The sequence below is a fragment of the Hyla sarda genome, unplaced genomic scaffold, assembly GCF_029499605.1.
Source record: "Hyla sarda isolate aHylSar1 unplaced genomic scaffold, aHylSar1.hap1 scaffold_492, whole genome shotgun sequence".
Classification (NCBI taxonomy): Eukaryota; Metazoa; Chordata; class Amphibia; order Anura; family Hylidae; genus Hyla; species Hyla sarda.
The window spans coordinates 175,330-203,027 of NW_026610503.1; the positions used below are offsets into that span (position 1 = coordinate 175,330).

Consider the following 27,698-nt stretch of genomic DNA (forward strand, 5'->3'; position numbering starts at 1 on the left):
GGTTGAACTTGATGGACATATGTCTTTTTTCGACCGTACTAACTATGTAACTATGTAACATAACATGGGGGGGGGGGGGGGGGTCTCCTGGCTGTTCACACAGGTGTGTCATTGCTGTACATTGACCATGCATTGCTTCTGTGGTATTGCAAAGGCAAAGACAAATGCTTCCAGCCATCCATTGCACTAATGGATTGGTCATCAGCTGGCTGTCTATGTCCCGCATCAATATAGACCAAAGTACAGAGGGTTAGGCTATGCTATTGTGCACCTACCTGATGCATCAGAAGGTGCGAGGCCCTTGCTAAATTCTGTGCACAGACTTTGAGATCTATACTTTAGACTGTATCTAAACCTGCTCCAACATGGACTGACATTCTGGCCTACTTTCAGCCGATGCGACTTGTCTGTCGCTGAACAGTCGCTTTTTATGTATTCAGCACCTATGTATAATGTTGTAAAAATGCTCTAGAAGCTAAAGTCGCAGAAATGTCACACATATTTGGCCTGCAACTTTCTGTGCGACAAATTCAGACAGGAAAAATCAGTATAAATCCTTAGAAAATTATCCCCCAGTGTCTCCATCTGCTGGCGGTATTGAATAAGCATTGCTGCACTGATGGGGTATGCATTAGACGAAAAAAAAGAAGAAAAAGAAGAATAATACGCCCAGAAAAGAGGCAAAAAGGAGAAAAACGTAAAAAAAACGTGAAAAAAAAGTAAGAGGAAGAGAAGGGAAAAAAAGGTGGAAATGGGTTTAAAAGTGATTTCGGCGGAGAAATATATATATATATATATATATATATATATATATACGCGCACACACACACATATATATAAACGTATTCTCCGTTGAGATATTGCAGCCGCTGCTGTGTCCAGGCCCAGGAGCCTTAGCACTGTGCTGTGATGTCACTCAATACCACTGACATCACTAGGTGTAAACAACATCTCTCCTTTGCTGTGTATGTGACTATGGAGCTGTTTGGTGATGTCGTCTATTATGGCCTTCATAGAAGCAACAGGAGATTGTTGCATCCATCTAGAACCCTCAGAACTACAGTGCTATGATGTCACTCACTTCCACAGGCCTTGCAGAGTGTAAACAACAACAACCCAGCTTTGTTGTGTATGTAACCATAGGGATTTGTGATGTCACCTAGAACCTTCACAGCAGCGACAGCTTTATGAGGAGCATCAGCACTGCTCTGCCTGAGCAGAACCATCACCGCCATAGGTTGTCAAATAACCCGGGTTTAACCCACACAGGTAAGTCCAATGGGGTGCAGGCATGTCCTCTATGCTTACAGCTTCCCGTGGGTGTTGGTTTGATACCGTTTGGGGACAGCCAAGGAGGCATCTGCAGGCAACAAAGGTAGGTGTGTGCTTGTGTGTGTGTTTCCTATGCAGATCCTAAGCCCAGTGTCACATGCAAGTAGGAGGAGTAAGAAGGGTTCCTGGCAAATCCGGGTTATGGATTGCATTTAAAAAGGCCCCGTGGGAGTGCAATGGGCCCCTGTCTTGCTGCTTAGCAATAATGGTATGGGTTTAGGTTCTGCTGTGTGTACTGGTGGTTGACTGCCCCCCAGCCCAGAGTGTGCATGGAAAATTGTCTGGCAGCCTCCCTGACAGCAAGCAGTGATAGTGCCCATGAAGGGCACCTTGTTGGGCCCGCCCCTTTCACGGTTATCGCTTCTCGGCCTTTTGGCTAAGATCAAGTGTAGTATCTGTTCTTATCAGTTTAATATCTGATACGTCCCCTATCTGGGGACCATATATTAAATGGATTTTTGAGAACGGGGGCCGATTTCGAAGCTTGCTTCCGTCGCCCTATGCATTGACCCGATATGGCAGTATCTTCGGGTACAGTGCACCACCCCCTTACAGGGTTAAAAAGAAAGATTCCTACTTTCATTGCTACCTGCTTGCTGGCTAGCCAGCTAGCCAGCCCTGTGGGCCTTGCTGCTGCTGCAGCCAAAAAACAAAAGGTGGTGCTGCTGCTGCTTCTGCTGCTTCTGCTTCTGCTTGTGTCTGGCCGCTGTTGGAGCGTCCAGGCACAGGACTTCTGCTGCTGCTGACTAAATGGCCTCCTTAATTGGATCATTTGAGTAGCCAGCACACCTGTGCAGGTAGGGCATGACATGATAGGCAGCTGCCTTGATAGCGGGTGGGTGCTGAATGTTCCTAATTGACAAAATAAGATTAATGCTTATGAAGAAATATAAAATCTCATCCCTTCCCCAATATCGCGCCACACCCCTACCCCTTAATTCCCTGGTTGAACTTGATGGACATATGTCTTTTTTCGACCGTACTAACTATGTAACTATGTAACATAACATGGGGGGGGGGGGGGGGGGGTCTCCTGGCTGTTCACACAGGTGTGTCATTGCTGTACATTGACCATGCATTGCTTCTGTGGTATTGCAAAGGCAAAGACAAATGCTTCCAGCCATCCATTGCACTAATGGATTGGTCATCAGCTGGCTGTCTATGTCCCGCATCAATATAGACCAAAGTACAGAGGGTTAGGCTATGCTATTGTGCACCTACCTGATGCATCAGAAGGTGCGAGGCCCTTGCTAAATTCTGTGCACAGACTTTGAGATCTATACTTTAGACTGTATCTAAACCTGCTCCAACATGGACTGACATTCTGGCCTACTTTCAGCCGATGCGACTTGTCTGTCGCTGAACAGTCGCTTTTTATGTATTCAGCACCTATGTATAATGTTGTAAAAATGCTCTAGAAGCTAAAGTCGCAGAAATGTCACACATATTTGGCCTGCAACTTTCTGTGCGACAAATTCAGACAGGAAAAATCAGTATAAATCCTTAGAAAATTATCCCCCAGTGTCTCCATCTGCTGGCGGTATTGAATAAGCATTGCTGCACTGATGGGGTATGCATTAGACGAAAAAAAAGAAGAAAAAGAAGAATAATACGCCCAGAAAAGAGGCGAAAAGGAGAAAAACGTAAAAAAACGTGAAAAAAAAGTAAGAGGAAGAGAAGGGAAAAAAAGGTGGAAATGGGTTTAAAAGTGATTTCGGCGGAGAAATATATATATATATATATATATATATATATATATATATACGCGCACACACACACATATATATAAACGTATTCTCCGTTGAGATATTGCAGCCGCTGCTGTGTCCAGGCCCAGGAGCCTTAGCACTGTGCTGTGATGTCACTCAATACCACTGACATCACTAGGTGTAAACAACATCTCTCCTTTGCTGTGTATGTGACTATGGAGCTGTTTGGTGATGTCGTCTATTATGGCCTTCATAGAAGCAACAGGAGATTGTTGCATCCATCTAGAACCCTCAGAACTACAGTGCTATGATGTCACTCACTTCCACAGGCCTTGCAGAGTGTAAACAACAACCCAGCTTTGTTGTGTATGTAACCATAGGGATTTGTGATGTCACCTAGAACCTTCACAGCAGCGACAGCTTTATGAGGAGCATCAGCACTGCTCTGCCTGAGCAGAACCATCACCGCCATAGGTTGTCAAATAACCCGGGTTTAACCCACACAGGTAAGTCCAATGGGGTGCAGGCATGTCCTCTATGCTTACAGCTTCCCGTGGGTGTTGGTTTGATACCGTTTGGGGACAGCCAAGGAGGCATCTGCAGGCAACAAAGGTAGGTGTGTGCTTGTGTGTGTGTTTCCTATGCAGATCCTAAGCCCAGTGTCACATGCAAGTAGGAGGAGTAAGAAGGGTTCCTGGCAAATCCGGGTTATGGATTGCATTTAAAAAGGCCCCGTGGGAGTGCAATGGGCCCCTGTCTTGCTGCTTAGCAATAATGGTATGGGTTTAGGTTCTGCTGTGTGTACTGGTGGTTGACTGCCCCCCAGCCCAGAGTGTGCATGGAAAATTGTCTGGCAGCCTCCCTGACAGCAAGCAGTGATAGTGCCCATGAAGGGCACCTTGTTGGGCCCGCCCCTTTCACGGTTATCGCTTCTCGGCCTTTTGGCTAAGATCAAGTGTAGTATCTGTTCTTATCAGTTTAATATCTGATACGTCCCCTATCTGGGGACCATATATTAAATGGATTTTTGAGAACGGGGGCCGATTTCGAAGCTTGCTTCCGTCGCCCTATGCATTGACCCGATATGGCAGTATCTTCGGGTACAGTGCACCACCCCCTTACAGGGTTAAAAAGAAAGATTCCTACTTTCATTGCTACCTGCTTGCTGGCTAGCCAGCTAGCCAGCCCTGTGGGCCTTGCTGCTGCTGCAGCCAAAAAACAAAAGGTGGTGCTGCTGCTGCTTCTGCTGCTTCTGCTTCTGCTTGTGTCTGGCCGCTGTTGGAGCGTCCAGGCACAGGACTTCTGCTGCTGCTGACTAAATGGCCTCCTTAATTGGATCATTTGAGTAGCCAGCACACCTGTGCAGGTAGGGCATGACATGATAGGCAGCTGCCTTGATAGCGGGTGGGTGCTGAATGTTCCTAATTGACAAAATAAGATTAATGCTTATGAAGAAATATAAAATCTCATCCCTTCCCCAATATCGCGCCACACCCCTACCCCTTAATTCCCTGGTTGAACTTGATGGACATATGTCTTTTTTCGACCGTACTAACTATGTAACTATGTAACATAACATGGGGGGGGGGGGGGTCTCCTGGCTGTTCACACAGGTGTGTCATTGCTGTACATTGACCATGCATTGCTTCTGTGGTATTGCAAAGGCAAAGACAAATGCTTCCAGCCATCCATTGCACTAATGGATTGGTCATCAGCTGGCTGTCTATGTCCCGCATCAATATAGACCAAAGTACAGAGGGTTAGGCTATGCTATTGTGCACCTACCTGATGCATCAGAAGGTGCGAGGCCCTTGCTAAATTCTGTGCACAGACTTTGAGATCTATACTTTAGACTGTATCTAAACCTGCTCCAACATGGACTGACATTCTGGCCTACTTTCAGCCGATGCGACTTGTCTGTCGCTGAACAGTCGCTTTTTATGTATTCAGCACCTATGTATAATGTTGTAAAAATGCTCTAGAAGCTAAAGTCGCAGAAATGTCACACATATTTGGCCTGCAACTTTCTGTGCGACAAATTCAGACAGGAAAAATCAGTATAAATCCTTAGAAAATTATCCCCCAGTGTCTCCATCTGCTGGCGGTATTGAATAAGCATTGCTGCACTGATGGGGTATGCATTAGACGAAAAAAAAGAAGAAAAAGAAGAATAATACGCCCAGAAAAGAGGCGAAAAGGAGAAAAACGTGAAAAAAAAGTAAGAGGAAGAGAAGGGAAAAAAAGGTGGAAATGGGTTTAAAAGTGATTTCGGCGGAGAAATATATATATATATATATATATATATACGCGCACACACACACATATATATAAACGTATTCTCCGTTGAGATATTGCAGCCGCTGCTGTGTCCAGGCCCAGGAGCCTTAGCACTGTGCTGTGATGTCACTCAATACCACTGACATCACTAGGTGTAAACAACATCTCTCCTTTGCTGTGTATGTGACTATGGAGCTGTTTGGTGATGTCGTCTATTATGGCCTTCATAGAAGCAACAGGAGATTGTTGCATCCATCTAGAACCCTCAGAACTACAGTGCTATGATGTCACTCACTTCCACAGGCCTTGCAGAGTGTAAACAACAACCCAGCTTTGTTGTGTATGTAACCATAGGGATTTGTGATGTCACCTAGAACCTTCACAGCAGCGACAGCTTTATGAGGAGCATCAGCACTGCTCTGCCTGAGCAGAACCATCACCGCCATAGGTTGTCAAATAACCCGGGTTTAACCCACACAGGTAAGTCCAATGGGGTGCAGGCATGTCCTCTATGCTTACAGCTTCCCGTGGGTGTTGGTTTGATACCGTTTGGGGACAGCCAAGGAGGCATCTGCAGGCAACAAAGGTAGGTGTGTGCTTGTGTGTGTGTTTCCTATGCAGATCCTAAGCCCAGTGTCACATGCAAGTAGGAGGAGTAAGAAGGGTTCCTGGCAAATCCGGGTTATGGATTGCATTTAAAAAGGCCCCGTGGGAGTGCAATGGGCCCCTGTCTTGCTGCTTAGCAATAATGGTATGGGTTTAGGTTCTGCTGTGTGTACTGGTGGTTGACTGCCCCCCAGCCCAGAGTGTGCATGGAAAATTGTCTGGCAGCCTCCCTGACAGCAAGCAGTGATAGTGCCCATGAAGGGCACCTTGTTGGGCCCGCCCCTTTCACGGTTATCGCTTCTCGGCCTTTTGGCTAAGATCAAGTGTAGTATCTGTTCTTATCAGTTTAATATCTGATACGTCCCCTATCTGGGGACCATATATTAAATGGATTTTTGAGAACGGGGGCCGATTTCGAAGCTTGCTTCCGTCGCCCTATGCATTGACCCGATATGGCAGTATCTTCGGGTACAGTGCACCACCCCCTTACAGGGTTAAAAAGAAAGATTCCTACTTTCATTGCTACCTGCTTGCTGGCTAGCCAGCTAGCCAGCCCTGTGGGCCTTGCTGCTGCTGCAGCCAAAAAACAAAAGGTGGTGCTGCTGCTGCTTCTGCTGCTTCTGCTTCTGCTTGTGTCTGGCCGCTGTTGGAGCGTCCAGGCACAGGACTTCTGCTGCTGCTGACTAAATGGCCTCCTTAATTGGATCATTTGAGTAGCCAGCACACCTGTGCAGGTAGGGCATGACATGATAGGCAGCTGCCTTGATAGCGGGTGGGTGCTGAATGTTCCTAATTGACAAAATAAGATTAATGCTTATGAAGAAATATAAAATCTCATCCCTTCCCCAATATCGCGCCACACCCCTACCCCTTAATTCCCTGGTTGAACTTGATGGACATATGTCTTTTTTCGACCGTACTAACTATGTAACTATGTAACATAACATGGGGGGGGGGGGGGTCTCCTGGCTGTTCACACAGGTGTGTCATTGCTGTACATTGACCATGCATTGCTTCTGTGGTATTGCAAAGGCAAAGACAAATGCTTCCAGCCATCCATTGCACTAATGGATTGGTCATCAGCTGGCTGTCTATGTCCCGCATCAATATAGACCAAAGTACAGAGGGTTAGGCTATGCTATTGTGCACCTACCTGATGCATCAGAAGGTGCGAGGCCCTTGCTAAATTCTGTGCACAGACTTTGAGATCTATACTTTAGACTGTATCTAAACCTGCTCCAACATGGACTGACATTCTGGCCTACTTTCAGCCGATGCGACTTGTCTGTCGCTGAACAGTCGCTTTTTATGTATTCAGCACCTATGTATAATGTTGTAAAAATGCTCTAGAAGCTAAAGTCGCAGAAATGTCACACATATTTGGCCTGCAACTTTCTGTGCGACAAATTCAGACAGGAAAAATCAGTATAAATCCTTAGAAAATTATCCCCCAGTGTCTCCATCTGCTGGCGGTATTGAATAAGCATTGCTGCACTGATGGGGTATGCATTAGACGAAAAAAAAGAAGAAAAAGAAGAATAATACGCCCAGAAAAGAGGCGAAAAGGAGAAAAACGTGAAAAAAAAGTAAGAGGAAGAGAAGGGAAAAAAAGGTGGAAATGGGTTTAAAAGTGATTTCGGCGGAGAAATATATATATATATATATATATATATACGCGCACACACACACATATATATAAACGTATTCTCCGTTGAGATATTGCAGCCGCTGCTGTGTCCAGGCCCAGGAGCCTTAGCACTGTGCTGTGATGTCACTCAATACCACTGACATCACTAGGTGTAAACAACATCTCTCCTTTGCTGTGTATGTGACTATGGAGCTGTTTGGTGATGTCGTCTATTATGGCCTTCATAGAAGCAACAGGAGATTGTTGCATCCATCTAGAACCCTCAGAACTACAGTGCTATGATGTCACTCACTTCCACAGGCCTTGCAGAGTGTAAACAACAACAACCCAGCTTTGTTGTGTATGTAACCATAGGGATTTGTGATGTCACCTAGAACCTTCACAGCAGCGACAGCTTTATGAGGAGCATCAGCACTGCTCTGCCTGAGCAGAACCATCACCACCATAGGTTGTCAAATAACCCGGGTTTAACCCACACAGGTAAGTCCAATGGGGTGCAGGCATGTCCTCTATGCTTACAGCTTCCCGTGGGTGTTGGTTTGATACCGTTTGGGGACAGCCAAGGAGGCATCTGCAGGCAACAAAGGTAGGTGTGTGCTTGTGTGTGTGTTTCCTATGCAGATCCTAAGCCCAGTGTCACATGCAAGTAGGAGGAGTAAGAAGGGTTCCTGGCAAATCCGGGTTATGGATTGCATTTAAAAAGGCCCCGTGGGAGTGCAATGGGCCCCTGTCTTGCTGCTTAGCAATAATGGTATGGGTTTAGGTTCTGCTGTGTGTACTGGTGGTTGACTGCCCCCCAGCCCAGAGTGTGCATGGAAAATTGTCTGGCAGCCTCCCTGACAGCAAGCAGTGATAGTGCCCATGAAGGGCACCTTGTTGGGCCCGCCCCTTTCACGGTTATCGCTTCTCGGCCTTTTGGCTAAGATCAAGTGTAGTATCTGTTCTTATCAGTTTAATATCTGATACGTCCCCTATCTGGGGACCATATATTAAATGGATTTTTGAGAACGGGGGCCGATTTCGAAGCTTGCTTCCGTCGCCCTATGCATTGACCCGATATGGCAGTATCTTCGGGTACAGTGCACCACCCCCTTACAGGGTTAAAAAGAAAGATTCCTACTTTCATTGCTACCTGCTTGCTGGCTAGCCAGCTAGCCAGCCCTGTGGGCCTTGCTGCTGCTGCAGCCAAAAAACAAAAGGTGGTGCTTCTGCTGCTTCTGCTGCTTCTGCTTCTGCTTGTGTCTGGCCGCTGTTGGAGCGTCCAGGCACAGGACTTCTGCTGCTGCTGACTAAATGGCCTCCTTAATTGGATCATTTGAGTAGCCAGCACACCTGTGCAGGTAGGGCATGACATGATAGGCAGCTGCCTTGATAGCGGGTGGGTGCTGAATGTTCCTAATTGACAAAATAAGATTAATGCTTATGAAGAAATATAAAATCTCATCCCTTCCCCAATATCGCGCCACACCCCTACCCCTTAATTCCCTGGTTGAACTTGATGGACATATGTCTTTTTTCGACCGTACTAACTATGTAACTATGTAACATAACATGGGGGGGGGGGGGGGTCTCCTGGCTGTTCACACAGGTGTGTCATTGCTGTACATTGACCATGCATTGCTTCTGTGGTATTGCAAAGGCAAAGACAAATGCTTCCAGCCATCCATTGCACTAATGGATTGGTCATCAGCTGGCTGTCTATGTCCCGCATCAATATAGACCAAAGTACAGAGGGTTAGGCTATGCTATTGTGCACCTACCTGATGCATCAGAAGGTGCGAGGCCCTTGCTAAATTCTGTGCACAGACTTTGAGATCTATACTTTAGACTGTATCTAAACCTGCTCCAACATGGACTGACATTCTGGCCTACTTTCAGCCGATGCGACTTGTCTGTCGCTGAACAGTCGCTTTTTATGTATTCAGCACCTATGTATAATGTTGTAAAAATGCTCTAGAAGCTAAAGTCGCAGAAATGTCACACATATTTGGCCTGCAACTTTCTGTGCGACAAATTCAGACAGGAAAAATCAGTATAAATCCTTAGAAAATTATCCCCCAGTGTCTCCATCTGCTGGCGGTATTGAATAAGCATTGCTGCACTGATGGGGTATGCATTAGACGAAAAAAAAGAAGAAAAAGAAGAATAATACGCCCAGAAAAGAGGCGAAAAGGAGAAAAACGTGAAAAAAAAGTAAGAGGAAGAGAAGGGAAAAAAAGGTGGAAATGGGTTTAAAAGTGATTTCGGCGGAGAAATATATATATATATATATATATATATATATATATATATATATATACGCGCACACACACACATATATATAAACGTATTCTCCGTTGAGATATTGCAGCCGCTGCTGTGTCCAGGCCCAGGAGCCTTAGCACTGTGCTGTGATGTCACTCAATACCACTGACATCACTAGGTGTAAACAACATCTCTCCTTTGCTGTGTATGTGACTATGGAGCTGTTTGGTGATGTCGTCTATTATGGCCTTCATAGAAGCAACAGGAGATTGTTGCATCCATCTAGAACCCTCAGAACTACAGTGCTATGATGTCACTCACTTCCACAGGCCTTGCAGAGTGTAAACAACAACAACCCAGCTTTGTTGTGTATGTAACCATAGGGATTTGTGATGTCACCTAGAACCTTCACAGCAGCGACAGCTTTATGAGGAGCATCAGCACTGCTCTGCCTGAGCAGAACCATCACCGCCATAGGTTGTCAAATAACCCGGGTTTAACCCACACAGGTAAGTCCAATGGGGTGCAGGCATGTCCTCTATGCTTACAGCTTCCCGTGGGTGTTGGTTTGATACCGTTTGGGGACAGCCAAGGAGGCATCTGCAGGCAACAAAGGTAGGTGTGTGCTTGTGTGTGTGTTTCCTATGCAGATCCTAAGCCCAGTGTCACATGCAAGTAGGAGGAGTAAGAAGGGTTCCTGGCAAATCCGGGTTATGGATTGCATTTAAAAAGGCCCCGTGGGAGTGCAATGGGCCCCTGTCTTGCTGCTTAGCAATAATGGTATGGGTTTAGGTTCTGCTGTGTGTACTGGTGGTTGACTGCCCCCCAGCCCAGAGTGTGCATGGAAAATTGTCTGGCAGCCTCCCTGACAGCAAGCAGTGATAGTGCCCATGAAGGGCACCTTGTTGGGCCCGCCCCTTTCACGGTTATCGCTTCTCGGCCTTTTGGCTAAGGTATAGGGATATACCTTGGCTGATCCGGTTCCTGCTTTTGTGGGTGCTCTGAGACCCCCCTCCTCGGCCCTGGGACATCGCCCTTCGTTGGGCTTAAGTCCCTTGCTGCTATTGGGGAGGGGGCCCACCTCAGTGTAGAGTTGCGATCCCCCTTTGCCTTAGGGACCTAGTGTCTCTTTGGTGCGCTTGATTGTGAGCATGGCGTCAGCCAGTGACGGAGATCCAGGCATGGTACCATCTTATGCCAAGCTCAAGAACTCAGTACGTATATCGTACTTGGAGGACCAGAGAAAGAACCGGGACCTGAAGTACATCGTGGAGCAAGTTCTGCTGGGCGTCTTTGGATTAAGGAAGCATGAGATATTATCCATCCAAGATTATCCGAAAAGAGGAGTATACGATGTTACTTTTACGGAAGGAGGTATTTACAAGGACTTTGTTATACAGATGAAGAAGGTAAGCGGAGATGCCCGCTTGAGTGGAATAAGAATTGTTGAGCACTTTCCCGATGAACTTATGCTTTTAGTTATAAAAATGTACTCTCCATACGTTAAAGAAGATGAAATTGTTGTGTTTTTAAGGAATTTTTGTAAAAAAATTATAAATAGAGGGAAAGTGATGAATGAGTGTGGAATATGGTCCTCTAAGTGGAAGTTTCTGGTTGAGTTCAAAGAAGATCTATTACTCCCAGGACGAAAGGTTATGCCTCCAGCTCGGTTCAAGTTAGGAAATGTAAATGGTGACGTGTTTTTCCCAGGAATGCCCAATTTCTGCAGAGCTTGTAGAAGATATGGACATGATAAAAACGTATGTGAGAGTACATGTACAAATTGTGGCAGCACTGAGCACTCCTCCAGAGAATGCACAAAAGAAAAGAAATGCAGTTTATGTTACAGAGTTGACCATTTGTATGCTTCTTGTCCTCACAGAAACAAAGAGAAACAACAGAGAAGCCAGCCAGACCCCCGTCATATGAACAGAGAAGACAGCAAACCAGAAGAAAACCCAACTGATCAACATGGTGAGTCTGCTACCTCTGATGAAGATGGATATGAGAAACCCTCCAGCATGAAGGTAAGAAGAAAGGAGAAGAAAGCATGGCAGACAGGAGCTCCTCTCTCGCAGCAGAGGGGTAGTAACCTGGATGAAGCTGTCAGCAAGCCTCAGAGTGCCCCCCTGAGGAAGCCAGAAAATGTTGGGGCTAAGAGAAGAAAGACCGGAACAGGAAGAGAAGAGGCGTTTGTGGAAGAAGAGGGGGGGGTAGGGATGCCATCAGGTGTTCCAGCCCCCTCCCCAAGTGAAACAGGCAACTCGTCCATGGTTCCCGACACGGTGGAAGTCGTTGTGCCCGACCAGCTGCCCGGGGTGGCTCCGACAGGTCATCCCGGGGAGGAGATGGACACTGGGCAAGGTGACGGAGACGGGACAACCCCTGTTCCGGCGAAGAGGAATCCTCTCCTTAGTCCCCTACCGGAGGATTTTCAGGAGGAGGTAATGGAGGAGTCAGACGGTAGCAGCTCACCGGAATCTCTGGTGACAGTGAGATCAGAAGGGGAAAATGATAGTTTTGGGGGTCTGGCTGATGAGGATGAGATAGAATGTGCACAAAGATATTGAAAGTGGTCTCTCTGTAACCTTTAATGATGGCGCTCCATGGACTCTCCCTCAATGTGAGGGGCCTTAAGACACACGCAAGAAGAACTGCTATTTTTAATTTTTTATCCTTTTTGTCTGCATCAGTTTTCTTCTTACAGGAATGTGGCATCCCTCACCAAGCATCATACAAGAAATATGAAGAAGACTGGAAGCATGGCCCCTCAGTGTGGTCAGGGTCCAACGCATCTAAATCTGGAGGAGTTGCTATACTTTTTAAGGGTAATGTTAATATAATTTTTAAGCAAGAGATTTTACCAGGAAGGATTTTATTAGTTAAAGCTTTTATAAATGGTTTTACATGGCAGTTTTTAAACTTTTATGGTTCACCTGATAAAAAAGAAAGAGAAGAGATGTTAGAGATTTTACCTCTTTTTATTAATGATTCTTATCCTTTGATTTTAGCTGGGGATTTTAATTGTGTTTTAAGAGGTGAGAAAAGATATTCTCGAGCTACTAGTAGAAATTATGATAAGACATCTAACATTTTAAAAAATATTACTTTAGATTTTAGGCTTATAGATGTTTTTAAAAAATGTAATCCAAATTTACCTGATACTGAAGGCATTACATGGAGTAATGTGAATTGTAGCTCGAGGATTGATTTTATCTTCTCTTCTCAAAATGTTTTACCTGCCAAATGTGAGCTTTTAACTAATATATTTTCTGATCATAAATGTCTTCTATTTGTTTTAAATCCTGTTCCTGGTTTTAAGAGGGGTATTGGTTCATGGAAATTGAACATATCTCTTTTAGAAGATAAAATAATCTTAACAGAATACGCCAATTTTTATAATAAATGTAAAAATAATAGAGACCCAAATATAGATATAAAAGTATGGTGGGAAAATATGAAGAAAAAAACTAAAGATTTTTTTATAAAACAAGGTATCCAAAAAGCTAAAGATAAAAGACATTGTTATGATATTTTAAATACACGTCTTCAAACTCTTTTTAAATTGCACAATATAGGGATAGATGTAAAAGATGATATTGTTAACATTAAAAAAGAAATAAAAACATTTTTAAATGAAAAAGGTAAAGAGATCATTTTTAAAGCTAAAATCAAACATATTGAAAATAACGAAAAATGTACAAGATATTTTTTTAAAAAATCTAATCAAAAAAGAGTCCATATCGAAAAACTAGAAGGAGAAGTGGAGATGAATAAAATTTTATTTAAAGTACAATGTTATTATAGGGAACTTTTTAATGAGAAAAAAATAGATGCTAATTTCATGAACGATGCCTTAAACAAAATAGAACGTGTTTTAGAGAATAATTCTCAATCCTTTCTTTTACAGTCTATCCCAGAGAAGGAAATATTGGATACCATAAACAGTTTTAATTTGGGTAAAGTACCAGGGTCTGATGGCCTGCCAATCGAATTTTATAAGGTTTTTTATGAGGTTTTAAAAGATGATCTTTTATCTCTTTTTACAGATGTTTTTAATACCAAGATTTTACCACAGTCATGGAAAATGGGTGAGGTTTCTCTGCTCTTTAAAAAAGGTGATAAAGAGGATATTAGGAATTGGAGACCAATAACCCTTTTAAACGCTGATTATAAAATAATGGCTAAAATATGTGCAAACAGACTAAAAAATGTTATAGATAAATTAATACATAATAATCAAGTGTGTGGTATACCGGGTAGAAACATGTGGGAAAATTTAAACCTCATAAAAGATATAATAGAAGATGCTAAAATAAGGAAAAGTAATTTAGCAATTTTAACAATAGACTTTGAAAAAGCATTTGACAGAGTCTCGCACTGTTTTTTATTTAATGTTTTAAATAAAATGGGCATACCAGAAGGTTTTTTAACGTCACTCAAAGCCTTTTATAATGACTGTTTTAGCAAAATTTTAATTAATGGTTTTAAGACTGAAATGGTTCCTTTAAAATCTGGTGTGAAGCAGGGTTGCCCCCTATCACCCCTTTTATTTATTTGTGCACTAGAGCCACTTTTATGTGTCATAAGAGGTGATAAACAGATCCGTGGGATAAGGCTCCCCGGAGGAAATGGTCTTGAAGCTAAAGTAGTCAGTTATATGGATGATGTAGCAGTGACATGTCAAGATAGCCTGGCACTTAAAAAAACTTTAACACAAATTAACTATTTCTGTTGTGCTTCTGGTTTTAAAGTGAATTTTAACAAGTGCGAGATTTTAAAAGTCGGCAAGCTGGATACAAGAGACATAAAGGTACCGGTAGTAGAAAAAGTAAAAATTTTAGGTGTGTATTTTAATGAATTAAATAATGGAAACGAAAGCTGGGAGCTAACAATGCAAAAGGTGAACCAAAAATTATGTGTATGGAGACTAAGAGACCTTACAATGGAAGGAAAAGTGCTGATTTTAAAGATGGTGATTTTACCTTTGCTTTTATATTTAAGTTTAGTGTTCCCACCTAACACACATATGATACGTAAAGTCTCAAAAGTCTGTTACACCTTTTTTTGGAATTCCAAATATGAGAAGTTAAAAAGAGAAATTGTATCTAAACCTAAAGAGAAAGGGGGGAAAAGTTTTACTGATTTTACTGCGTTCCTTTATACAAAATTCTTTTCATTGTGTCTTAAGAATGTTTTTAAAGACAACTATTGGTCGTTCTTTTTGCGCTATAATGTTGGTAATCTCATGAGACACCATGGTTGGTTTGAAACAGATCTTAAACACCCTTATGCTTTTAACCTCCCTATTACTTATTGTATTTTAGAAAAGATTGTTTCTCTTTTTAAACTGTTTGATTTTAGTAAAGATATTCTAATCGATGGGAAAAAACTTACGAGAGTCATTTTAAACAATATTAACATGTGCCAAGTTGGAAATTTTAATGATGATAAATGTAAAGAAATCTGGAGAATTGTGAACTCATTTTATCTTTTTAACTCACAGAAGGACTTATCCTGGAGCTGCATCCACAGTTGCCTTCCGTGCCGGGCTTTCCAACACCGTAGAGGATTTGCAAGCACAGCAAAGTGTCCAAGAGAGGGATGCCACGAAGAGGAGACTGTTTTACATCTTTTATGGACATGTGATTTTTCTAGAAGGATATGGACTAAAATGCTGCCACTTTTAAACAAAATTGCTGCTATAAAAGACTTGGACTATAATATGGTTTTATATGGGTGTTTGGATTGTCCCGGCGAACAAGAGAAACGGAAGGCATGGCAAATAATAAACTGTGTGAAGGCAGCTCTGTGGAAAAATAGGAATATTTTATTATTTAAAAAGGACATTTTATCTTTCGATGATGTTATTGGAATGATATTAAGTGAAATGTACATCTATCTTTTAATCGATAAACAAAGTGATGAGTTTGCATTCTTAAAATGGCATTTTACCGACTGGCATATGTGAAATTGTAAAATTGTAAGTTTTTTATGTTCCCCTGGTTTTAATGCTATGTAACTATGTAACTATGTTAAAACTTGAAACTTAAATAAAATAGGTGTGTACCTGTGAAGGTGCAGCCAAGTTAAAAAAAAAAAAAAAAAAATCTGTTCTTATCAGTTTAATATCTGATACGTCCCCTATCTGGGGACCATATATTAAATGGATTTTTGAGAACGGGGGCCGATTTCGAAGCTTGCTTCCGTCGCCCTATGCATTGACCCGATATGGCAGTATCTTCGGGTACAGTGCACCAACCCCTTACAGGGTTAAAAAGAAAGATTCCTACTTTCATTGCTACCTGCTTGCTGGCTAGCCAGCTAGCCAGCCCTGTGGGCCTTGCTGCTGCTGCAGCCAAAAAACAAAAGGTGGTGCTGCTGCTGCTTCTGCTGCTTCTGCTTCTGCTTGTGTCTGGCCGCTGTTGGAGCGTCCAGGCACAGGACTTCTGCTGCTGCTGACTAAATGGCCTCCTTAATTGGATCATTTGAGTAGCCAGCACACCTGTGCAGGTAGGGCATGACATGATAGGCAGCTGCCTTGATAGCGGGTGGGTGCTGAATGTTCCTAATTGACAAAATAAGATTAATGCTTATGAAGAAATATAAAATCTCATCCCTTCCCCAATATCGCGCCACACCCCTACCCCTTAATTCCCTGGTTGAACTTGATGGACATATGTCTTTTTTCGACCGTACTAACTATGTAACTATGTAACATAACATGGGGGGGGGGGGGGGTCTCCTGGCTGTTCACACAGGTGTGTCATTGCTGTACATTGACCATGCATTGCTTCTGTGGTATTGCAAAGGCAAAGACAAATGCTTCCAGCCATCCATTGCACTAATGGATTGGTCATCAGCTGGCTGTCTATGTCCCGCATCAATATAGACCAAAGTACAGAGGGTTAGGCTATGCTATTGTGCACCTACCTGATGCATCAGAAGGTGCGAGGCCCTTGCTAAATTCTGTGCACAGACTTTGAGATCTATACTTTAGACTGTATCTAAACCTGCTCCAACATGGACTGACATTCTGGCCTACTTTCAGCCGATGCGACTTGTCTGTCGCTGAACAGTCGCTTTTTATGTATTCAGCACCTATGTATAATGTTGTAAAAATGCTCTAGAAGCTAAAGTCGCAGAAATGTCACACATATTTGGCCTGCAACTTTCTGTGCGACAAATTCAGACAGGAAAAATCAGTATAAATCCTTAGAAAATTATCCCCCAGTGTCTCCATCTGCTGGCGGTATTGAATAAGCATTGCTGCACTGATGGGGTATGCATTAGACGAAAAAAAAGAAGAAAAAGAAGAATAATACGCCCAGAAAAGAGGCGAAAAGGAGAAAAACGTAAAAAAACGTGAAAAAAAAGTAAGAGGAAGAGAAGGGAAAAAAAGGTTGAAATGGGTTTAAAAGTGATTTCGGCGGAGAAATATATATATATATATATATATATATATATATATATATATATATATATACGCGCACACACACACATATATATAAACGTATTCTCCGTTGAGATATTGCAGCCGCTGCTGTGTCCAGGCCCAGGAGCCTTAGCACTGTGCTGTGATGTCACTCAATACCACTGACATCACTAGGTGTAAACAACATCTCTCCTTTGCTGTGTATGTGACTATGGAGCTGTTTGGTGATGTCGTCTATTATGGCCTTCATAGAAGCAACAGGAGATTGTTGCATCCATCTAGAACCCTCAGAACTACAGTGCTATGATGTCACTCACTTCCACAGGCCTTGCAGAGTGTAAACAACAACAACCCAGCTTTGTTGTGTATGTAACCATAGGGATTTGTGATGTCACCTAGAACCTTCACAGCAGCGACAGCTTTATGAGGAGCATCAGCACTGCTCTGCCTGAGCAGAACCATCACCGCCATAGGTTGTCAAATAACCCGGGTTTAACCCACACAGGTAAGTCCAATGGGGTGCAGGCATGTCCTCTATGCTTACAGCTTCCCGTGGGTGTTGGTTTGATACCGTTTGGGGACAGCCAAGGAGGCATCTGCAGGCAACAAAGGTAGGTGTGTGCTTGTGTGTGTGTTTCCTATGCAGATCCTAAGCCCAGTGTCACATGCAAGTAGGAGGAGTAAGAAGGGTTCCTGGCAAATCCGGGTTATGGATTGCATTTAAAAAGGCCCCGTGGGAGTGCAATGGGCCCCTGTCTTGCTGCTTAGCAATAATGGTATGGGTTTAGGTTCTGCTGTGTGTACTGGTGGTTGACTGCCCCCCAGCCCAGAGTGTGCATGGAAAATTGTCTGGCAGCCTCCCTGACAGCAAGCAGTGATAGTGCCCATGAAGGGCACCTTGTTGGGCCCGCCCCTTTCACGGTTATCGCTTCTCGGCCTTTTGGCTAAGATCAAGTGTAGTATCTGTTCTTATCAGTTTAATATCTGATACGTCCCCTATCTGGGGACCATATATTAAATGGATTTTTGAGAACGGGGGCCGATTTCGAAGCTTGCTTCCGTCGCCCTATGCATTGACCCGATATGGCAGTATCTTCGGGTACAGTGCACCACCCCCTTACAGGGTTAAAAAGAAAGATTCCTACTTTCATTGCTACCTGCTTGCTGGCTAGCCAGCTAGCCAGCCCTGTGGGCCTTGCTGCTGCTGCAGCCAAAAAACAAAAGGTGGTGCTGCTGCTGCTTCTGCTGCTTCTGCTGCTTCTGCTTGTGTCTGGCCGCTGTTGGAGCGTCCAGGCACAGGACTTCTGCTGCTGCTGACTAAATGGCCTCCTTAATTGGATCATTTGAGTAGCCAGCACACCTGTGCAGGTAGGGCATGACATGATAGGCAGCTGCCTTGATAGCGGGTGGGTGCTGAATGTTCCTAATTGACAAAATAAGATTAATGCTTATGAAGAAATATAAAATCTCATCCCTTCCCCAATATCGCGCCACACCCCTACCCCTTAATTCCCTGGTTGAACTTGATGGACATATGTCTTTTTTCGACCGTACTAACTATGTAACTATGTAACATAACATGGGGGGGGGGGGGTCTCCTGGCTGTTCACACAGGTGTGTCATTGCTGTACATTGACCATGCATTGCTTCTGTGGTATTGCAAAGGCAAAGACAAATGCTTCCAGCCATCCATTGCACTAATGGATTGGTCATCAGCTGGCTGTCTATGTCCCGCATCAATATAGACCAAAGTACAGAGGGTTAGGCTATGCTATTGTGCACCTACCTGATGCATCAGAAGGTGCGAGGCCCTTGCTAAATTCTGTGCACAGACTTTGAGATCTATACTTTAGACTGTATCTAAACCTGCTCCAACATGGACTGACATTCTGGCCTACTTTCAGCCGATGCGACTTGTCTGTCGCTGAACAGTCGCTTTTTATGTATTCAGCACCTATGTATAATGTTGTAAAAATGCTCTAGAAGCTAAAGTCGCAGAAATGTCACACATATTTGGCCTGCAACTTTCTGTGCGACAAATTCAGACAGGAAAAATCAGTATAAATCCTTAGAAAATTATCCCCCAGTGTCTCCATCTGCTGGCGGTATTGAATAAGCATTGCTGTACTGATGGGGTATGCATTAGACGAAAAAAAAGAAGAAAAAGAAGAATAATACGCCCAGAAAAGAGGCGAAAAGGAGAAAAACGTAAAAAAACGTGAAAAAAAAGTAAGAGGAAGAGAAGGGAAAAAAAGGTGGAAATGGGTTTAAAAGTGATTTCGGCGGAGAAATATATATATATATATATATATATATATATATATATATATATACGCGCACACACACACATATATATAAACGTATTCTCCGTTGAGATATTGCAGCCGCTGCTGTGTCCAGGCCCAGGAGCCTTAGCACTGTGCTGTGATGTCACTCAATACCACTGACATCACTAGGTGTAAACAACATCTCTCCTTTGCTGTGTATGTGACTATGGAGCTGTTTGGTGATGTCGTCTATTATGGCCTTCATAGAAGCAACAGGAGATTGTTGCATCCATCTAGAACCCTCAGAACTACAGTGCTATGATGTCACTCACTTCCACAGGCCTTGCAGAGTGTAAACAACAACAACCCAGCTTTGTTGTGTATGTAACCATAGGGATTTGTGATGTCACCTAGAACCTTCACAGCAGCGACAGCTTTATGAGGAGCATCAGCACTGCTCTGCCTGAGCAGAACCATCACCGCCATAGGTTGTCAAATAACCCGGGTTTAACCCACACAGGTAAGTCCAATGGGGTGCAGGCATGTCCTCTATGCTTACAGCTTCCCGTGGGTGTTGGTTTGATACCGTTTGGGGACAGCCAAGGAGGCATCTGCAGGCAACAAAGGTAGGTGTGTGCTTGTGTGTGTGTTTCCTATGCAGATCCTAAGCCCAGTGTCACATGCAAGTAGGAGGAGTAAGAAGGGTTCCTGGCAAATCCGGGTTATGGATTGCATTTAAAAAGGCCCCGTGGGAGTGCAATGGGCCCCTGTCTTGCTGCTTAGCAATAATGGTATGGGTTTAGGTTCTGCTGTGTGTACTGGTGGTTGACTGCCCCCCAGCCCAGAGTGTGCATGGAAAATTGTCTGGCAGCCTCCCTGACAGCAAGCAGTGATAGTGCCCATGAAGGGCACCTTGTTGGGCCCGCCCCTTTCACGGTTATCGCTTCTCGGCCTTTTGGCTAAGATCAAGTGTAGTATCTGTTCTTATCAGTTTAATATCTGATACGTCCCCTATCTGGGGACCATATATTAAATGGATTTTTGAGAACGGGGGCCGATTTCGAAGCTTGCTTCCGTCGCCCTATGCATTGACCCGATATGGCAGTATCTTCGGGTACAGTGCACCAACCCCTTACAGGGTTAAAAAGAAAGATTCCTACTTTCATTGCTACCTGCTTGCTGGCTAGCCAGCTAGCCAGCCCTGTGGGCCTTGCTGCTGCTGCAGCCAAAAAACAAAAGGTGGTGCTGCTGCTGCTTCTGCTGCTTCTGCTTCTGCTTGTGTCTGGCCGCTGTTGGAGCGTCCAGGCACAGGACTTCTGCTGCTGCTGACTAAATGGCCTCCTTAATTGGATCATTTGAGTAGCCAGCACACCTGTGCAGGTAGGGCATGACATGATAGGCAGCTGCCTTGATAGCGGGTGGGTGCTGAATGTTCCTAATTGACAAAATAAGATTAATGCTTATGAAGAAATATAAAATCTCATCCCTTCCCCAATATCGCGCCACACCCCTACCCCTTAATTCCCTGGTTGAACTTGATGGACATATGTCTTTTTTCGACCGTACTAACTATGTAACTATGTAACATAACATGGGGGGGGGGGGGGGGGTCTCCTGGCTGTTCACACAGGTGTGTCATTGCTGTACATTGACCATGCATTGCTTCTGTGGTATTGCAAAGGCAAAGACAAATGCTTCCAGCCATCCATTGCACTAATGGATTGGTCATCAGCTGGCTGTCTATGTCCCGCATCAATATAGACCAAAGTACAGAGGGTTAGGCTATGCTATTGTGCACCTACCTGATGCATCAGAAGGTGCGAGGCCCTTGCTAAATTCTGTGCACAGACTTTGAGATCTATACTTTAGACTGTATCTAAACCTGCTCCAACATGGACTGACATTCTGGCCTACTTTCAGCCGATGCGACTTGTCTGTCGCTGAACAGTCGCTTTTTATGTATTCAGCACCTATGTATAATGTTGTAAAAATGCTCTAGAAGCTAAAGTCGCAGAAATGTCACACATATTTGGCCTGCAACTTTCTGTGCGACAAATTCAGACAGGAAAAATCAGTATAAATCCTTAGAAAATTATCCCCCAGTGTCTCCATCTGCTGGCGGTATTGAATAAGCATTGCTGCACTGATGGGGTATGCATTAGACGAAAAAAAAGAAGAAAAAGAAGAATAATACGCCCAGAAAAGAGGCGAAAAGGAGAAAAACGTAAAAAAAACGTGAAAAAAAAGTAAGAGGAAGAGAAGGGAAAAAAAGGTGGAAATGGGTTTAAAAGTGATTTCGGCGGAGAAATATATATATATATATATATATATATATATATATATATATACGCGCACACACACACATATATATAAACGTATTCTCCGTTGAGATATTGCAGCCGCTGCTGTGTCCAGGCCCAGGAGCCTTAGCACTGTGCTGTGATGTCACTCAATACCACTGACATCACTAGGTGTAAACAACATCTCTCCTTTGCTGTGTATGTGACTATGGAGCTGTTTGGTGATGTCGTCTATTATGGCCTTCATAGAAGCAACAGGAGATTGTTGCATCCATCTAGAACCCTCAGAACTACAGTGCTATGATGTCACTCACTTCCACAGGCCTTGCAGAGTGTAAACAACAACAACCCAGCTTTGTTTTGTATGTAACCATAGTGATTTGTGATGTCACCTAGAACCTTCACAGCAGCGACAGCTTTATGAGGAGCATCAGCACTGCTCTGCCTGAGCAGAACCATCACCGCCATAGGTTGTCAAATAACCCGGGTTTAACCCACACAGGTAAGTCCAATGGGGTGCAGGCATGTCCTCTATGCTTACAGCTTCCCGTGGGTGTTGGTTTGATACCGTTTGGGGACAGCCAAGGAGGCATCTGCAGGCAACAAAGGTAGGTGTGTGCTTGTGTGTGTGTGTGTGTGTGTTTCCTATGCAGATCCTAAGCCCAGTGTCACATGCAAGTAGGAGGAGTAAGAAGGGTTCCTGGCAAATCCGGGTTATGGATTGCATTTAAAAAGGCCCCGTGGGAGTGCAATGGGCCCCTGTCTTGCTGCTTAGCAATAATGGTATGGGTTTAGGTTCTGCTGTGTGTACTGGTGGTTGACTGCCCCCCAGCCCAGAGTGTGCATGGAAAATTGTCTGGCAGCCTCCCTGACAGCAAGCAGTGATAGTGCCCATGAAGGGCACCTTGTTGGGCCCGCCCCTTTCACGGTTATCGCTTCTCGGCCTTTTGGCTAAGATCAAGTGTAGTATCTGTTCTTATCAGTTTAATATCTGATACGTCCCCTATCTGGGGACCATATATTAAATGGATTTTTGAGAACGGGGGCCGATTTCGAAGCTTGCTTCCGTCGCCCTATGCATTGACCCGATATGGCAGTATCTTCGGGTACAGTGCACCACCCCCTTACAGGGTTAAAAAGAAAGATTCCTACTTTCATTGCTACCTGCTTGCTGGCTAGCCAGCTAGCCAGCCCTGTGGGCCTTGCTGCTGCTGCAGCCAAAAAACAAAAGGTGGTGCTGCTGCTGCTTCTGCTGCTTCTGCTTCTGCTTGTGTCTGGCCGCTGTTGGAGCGTCCAGGCACAGGACTTCTGCTGCTGCTGACTAAATGGCCTCCTTAATTGGATCATTTGAGTAGCCAGCACACCTGTGCAGGTAGGGCATGACATGATAGGCAGCTGCCTTGATAGCGGGTGGGTGCTGAATGTTCCTAATTGACAAAATAAGATTAATGCTTATGAAGAAATATAAAATCTCATCCCTTCCCCAATATCGCGCCACACCCCTACCCCTTAATTCCCTGGTTGAACTTGATGGACATATGTCTTTTTTCGACCGTACTAACTATGTAACTATGTAACATAACATGGGGGGGGGGGGGGGGGGGTCTCCTGGCTGTTCACACAGGTGTGTCATTGCTGTACATTGACCATGCATTGCTTCTGTGGTATTGCAAAGGCAAAGACAAATGCTTCCAGCCATCCATTGCACTAATGGATTGGTCATCAGCTGGCTGTCTATGTCCCGCATCAATATAGACCAAAGTACAGAGGGTTAGGCTATGCTATTGTGCACCTACCTGATGCATCAGAAGGTGCGAGGCCCTTGCTAAATTCTGTGCACAGACTTTGAGATCTATACTTTAGACTGTATCTAAACCTGCTCCAACATGGACTGACATTCTGGCCTACTTTCAGCCGATGCGACTTGTCTGTCGCTGAACAGTCGCTTTTTATGTATTCAGCACCTATGTATAATGTTGTAAAAATGCTCTAGAAGCTAAAGTCGCAGAAATGTCACACATATTTGGCCTGCAACTTTCTGTGCGACAAATTCAGACAGGAAAAATCAGTATAAATCCTTAGAAAATTATCCCCCAGTGTCTCCATCTGCTGGCGGTATTGAATAAGCATTGCTGCACTGATGGGGTATGCATTAGACGAAAAAAAAGAAGAAAAAGAAGAATAATACGCCCAGAAAAGAGGCGAAAAGGAGAAAAACGTAAAAAAACGTGAAAAAAAAGTAAGAGGAAGAGAAGGGAAAAAAAGGTGGAAATGGGTTTAAAAGTGATTTCGGCGGAGAAATATATATATATATATATATATATATATATATATATATATATATATACGCGCACACACACACATATATATAAACGTATTCTCCGTTGAGATATTGCAGCCGCTGCTGTGTCCAGGCCCAGGAGCCTTAGCACTGTGCTGTGATGTCACTCAATACCACTGACATCACTAGGTGTAAACAACATCTCTCCTTTGCTGTGTATGTGACTATGGAGCTGTTTGGTGATGTCGTCTATTATGGCCTTCATAGAAGCAACAGGAGATTGTTGCATCCATCTAGAACCCTCAGAACTACAGTGCTATGATGTCACTCACTTCCACAGGCCTTGCAGAGTGTAAACAACAACAACCCAGCTTTGTTGTGTATGTAACCATAGGGATTTGTGATGTCACCTAGAACCTTCACAGCAGCGACAGCTTTATGAGGAGCATCAGCACTGCTCTGCCTGAGCAGAACCATCACCGCCATAGGTTGTCAAATAACCCGGGTTTAACCCACACAGGTAAGTCCAATGGGGTGCAGGCATGTCCTCTATGCTTACAGCTTCCCGTGGGTGTTGGTTTGATACCGTTTGGGGACAGCCAAGGAGGCATCTGCAGGCAACAAAGGTAGGTGTGTGCTTGTGTGTGTGTTTCCTATGCAGATCCTAAGCCCAGTGTCACATGCAAGTAGGAGGAGTAAGAAGGGTTCCTGGCAAATCCGGGTTATGGATTGCATTTAAAAAGGCCCCGTGGGAGTGCAATGGGCCCCTGTCTTGCTGCTTAGCAATAATGGTATGGGTTTAGGTTCTGCTGTGTGTACTGGTGGTTGACTGCCCCCCAGCCCAGAGTGTGCATGGAAAATTGTCTGGCAGCCTCCCTGACAGCAAGCAGTGATAGTGCCCATGAAGGGCACCTTGTTGGGCCCGCCCCTTTCACGGTTATCGCTTCTCGGCCTTTTGGCTAAGATCAAGTGTAGTATCTGTTCTTATCAGTTTAATATCTGATACGTCCCCTATCTGGGGACCATATATTAAATGGATTTTTGAGAACGGGGGCCGATTTCGAAGCTTGCTTCCGTCGCCCTATGCATTGACCCGATATGGCAGTATCTTCGGGTACAGTGCACCACCCCCTTACAGGGTTAAAAAGAAAGATTCCTACTTTCATTGCTACCTGCTTGCTGGCTAGCCAGCTAGCCAGCCCTGTGGGCCTTGCTGCTGCTGCAGCCAAAAAACAAAAGGTGGTGCTGCTGCTGCTTCTGCTGCTTCTGCTTCTGCTTGTGTCTGGCCGCTGTTGGAGCGTCCAGGCACAGGACTTCTGCTGCTGCTGACTAAATGGCCTCCTTAATTGGATCATTTGAGTAGCCAGCACACCTGTGCAGGTAGGGCATGACATGATAGGCAGCTGCCTTGATAGCGGGTGGGTGCTGAATGTTCCTAATTGACAAAATAAGATTAATGCTTATGAAGAAATATAAAATCTCATCCCTTCCCCAATATCGCGCCACACCCCTACCCCTTAATTCCCTGGTTGAACTTGATGGACATATGTCTTTTTTCGACCGTACTAACTATGTAACTATGTAACATAACATGGGGGGGGGGGGGGGGGTCTCCTGGCTGTTCACACAGGTGTGTCATTGCTGTACATTGACCATGCATTGCTTCTGTGGTATTGCAAAGGCAAAGACAAATGCTTCCAGCCATCCATTGCACTAATGGATTGGTCATCAGCTGGCTGTCTATGTCCCGCATCAATATAGACCAAAGTACAGAGGGTTAGGCTATGCTATTGTGCACCTACCTGATGCATCAGAAGGTGCGAGGCCCTTGCTAAATTCTGTGCACAGACTTTGAGATCTATACTTTAGACTGTATCTAAACCTGCTCCAACATGGACTGACATTCTGGCCTACTTTCAGCCGATGCGACTTGTCTGTCGCTGAACAGTCGCTTTTTATGTATTCAGCACCTATGTATAATGTTGTAAAAATGCTCTAGAAGCTAAAGTCGCAGAAATGTCACACATATTTGGCCTGCAACTTTCTGTGCGACAAATTCAGACAGGAAAAATCAGTATAAATCCTTAGAAAATTATCCCCCAGTGTCTCCATCTGCTGGCGGTATTGAATAAGCATTGCTGCACTGATGGGGTATGCATTAGACGAAAAAAAAGAAGAAAAAGAAGAATAATACGCCCAGAAAAGAGGCGAAAAGGAGAAAAACGTAAAAAAACGTGAAAAAAAAGTAAGAGGAAGAGAAGGGAAAAAAAGGTGGAAATGGGTTTAAAAGTGATTTCGGCGGAGAAATTATATATATATATATATATATATATATATATATATATATATATATATATACGCGCACACACATATATATAAACGTATTCTCCGTTGAGATATTGCAGCCGCTGCTGTGTCCAGGCCCAGGAGCCTTAGCACTGTGCTGTGATGTCACTCAATACCACTGACATCACTAGGTGTAAACAACATCTCTCCTTTGCTGTGTATGTGACTATGGAGCTGTTTGGTGATGTCGTCTATTATGGCCTTCATAGAAGCAACAGGAGATTGTTGCATCCATCTAGAACCCTCAGAACTACAGTGCTATGATGTCACTCACTTCCACAGGCCTTGCAGAGTGTAAACAACAACAACCCAGCTTTGTTGTGTATGTAACCATAGGGATTTGTGATGTCACCTAGAACCTTCACAGCAGCGACAGCTTTATGAGGAGCATCAGCACTGCTCTGCCTGAGCAGAACCATCACCGCCATAGGTTGTCAAATAACCCGGGTTTAACCCACACAGGTAAGTCCAATGGGGTGCAGGCATGTCCTCTATGCTTACAGCTTCCCGTGGGTGTTGGTTTGATACCGTTTGGGGACAGCCAAGGAGGCATCTGCAGGCAACAAAGGTAGGTGTGTGCTTGTGTGTGTGTTTCCTATGCAGATCCTAAGCCCAGTGTCACATGCAAGTAGGAGGAGTAAGAAGGGTTCCTGGCAAATCCGGGTTATGGATTGCATTTAAAAAGGCCCCGTGGGAGTGCAATGGGCCCCTGTCTTGCTGCTTAGCAATAATGGTATGGGTTTAGGTTCTGCTGTGTGTACTGGTGGTTGACTGCCCCCCAGCCCAGAGTGTGCATGGAAAATTGTCTGGCAGCCTCCCTGACAGCAAGCAGTGATAGTGCCCATGAAGGGCACCTAGTTGGGCCCGCCCCTTTCACGGTTATCGCTTCTCGGCCTTTTGGCTAAGATCAAGTGTAGTATCTGTTCTTATCAGTTTAATATCTGATACGTCCCCTATCTGGGGACCATATATTAAATGGATTTTTGAGAACGGGGGCCGATTTCGAAGCTTGCTTCCGTCGCCCTATGCATTGACCCGATATGGCAGTATCTTCGGGTACAGTGCACCACCCCCTTACAGGGTTAAAAAGAAAGATTCCTACTTTCATTGCTACCTGCTTGCTGGCTAGCCAGCTAGCCAGCCCTGTGGGCCTTGCTGCTGCTGCAGCCAAAAAACAAAAGGTGGTGCTGCTGCTGCTTCTGCTGCTTCTGCTTCTGCTTGTGTCTGGCCGCTGTTGGAGCGTCCAGGCACAG

General features: G+C 44.4%; 10 non-coding genes across 10 annotated transcripts; all 10 read left to right on the forward strand.

The window, feature by feature from the left end:
- The first annotated feature begins 1,688 nt into the window (after window positions 1–1,688).
- On the forward strand, window positions 1,689–1,879 carry LOC130337118 (U2 spliceosomal RNA). Its single transcript, XR_008878073.1, has one exon. It is a non-coding gene; the product is annotated as a U2 spliceosomal RNA (small nuclear RNA).
- Window positions 1,880–3,966: 2,087 nt separating this feature from the next.
- On the forward strand, window positions 3,967–4,157 carry LOC130337119 (U2 spliceosomal RNA). Its single transcript, XR_008878074.1, has one exon. It is a non-coding gene; the product is annotated as a U2 spliceosomal RNA (small nuclear RNA).
- A 2,060-nt stretch (window positions 4,158–6,217) lies between these two features.
- On the forward strand, window positions 6,218–6,408 carry LOC130337120 (U2 spliceosomal RNA). Its single transcript, XR_008878075.1, has one exon. It is a non-coding gene; the product is annotated as a U2 spliceosomal RNA (small nuclear RNA).
- Window positions 6,409–8,471: 2,063 nt separating this feature from the next.
- LOC130337121 (U2 spliceosomal RNA) lies at window positions 8,472–8,662 on the forward strand. Its single transcript, XR_008878076.1, has one exon. It is a non-coding gene; the product is annotated as a U2 spliceosomal RNA (small nuclear RNA).
- Window positions 8,663–15,882: 7,220 nt separating this feature from the next.
- On the forward strand, window positions 15,883–16,079 carry LOC130337155 (U2 spliceosomal RNA). The gene has a single exon (XR_008878103.1). It is a non-coding gene; the product is annotated as a U2 spliceosomal RNA (small nuclear RNA).
- A 2,096-nt stretch (window positions 16,080–18,175) lies between these two features.
- On the forward strand, window positions 18,176–18,366 carry LOC130337123 (U2 spliceosomal RNA). Its single transcript, XR_008878078.1, has one exon. It is a non-coding gene; the product is annotated as a U2 spliceosomal RNA (small nuclear RNA).
- Window positions 18,367–20,457: 2,091 nt separating this feature from the next.
- LOC130337141 (U2 spliceosomal RNA) lies at window positions 20,458–20,648 on the forward strand. The gene has a single exon (XR_008878094.1). It is a non-coding gene; the product is annotated as a U2 spliceosomal RNA (small nuclear RNA).
- Window positions 20,649–22,749: 2,101 nt separating this feature from the next.
- On the forward strand, window positions 22,750–22,940 carry LOC130337125 (U2 spliceosomal RNA). Its single transcript, XR_008878079.1, has one exon. It is a non-coding gene; the product is annotated as a U2 spliceosomal RNA (small nuclear RNA).
- Window positions 22,941–25,038: 2,098 nt separating this feature from the next.
- LOC130337126 (U2 spliceosomal RNA) lies at window positions 25,039–25,229 on the forward strand. Its single transcript, XR_008878080.1, has one exon. It is a non-coding gene; the product is annotated as a U2 spliceosomal RNA (small nuclear RNA).
- Window positions 25,230–27,326: 2,097 nt separating this feature from the next.
- LOC130337127 (U2 spliceosomal RNA) lies at window positions 27,327–27,517 on the forward strand. The gene has a single exon (XR_008878081.1). It is a non-coding gene; the product is annotated as a U2 spliceosomal RNA (small nuclear RNA).
- The last annotated feature ends 181 nt before the right edge of the window (window positions 27,518–27,698 follow it).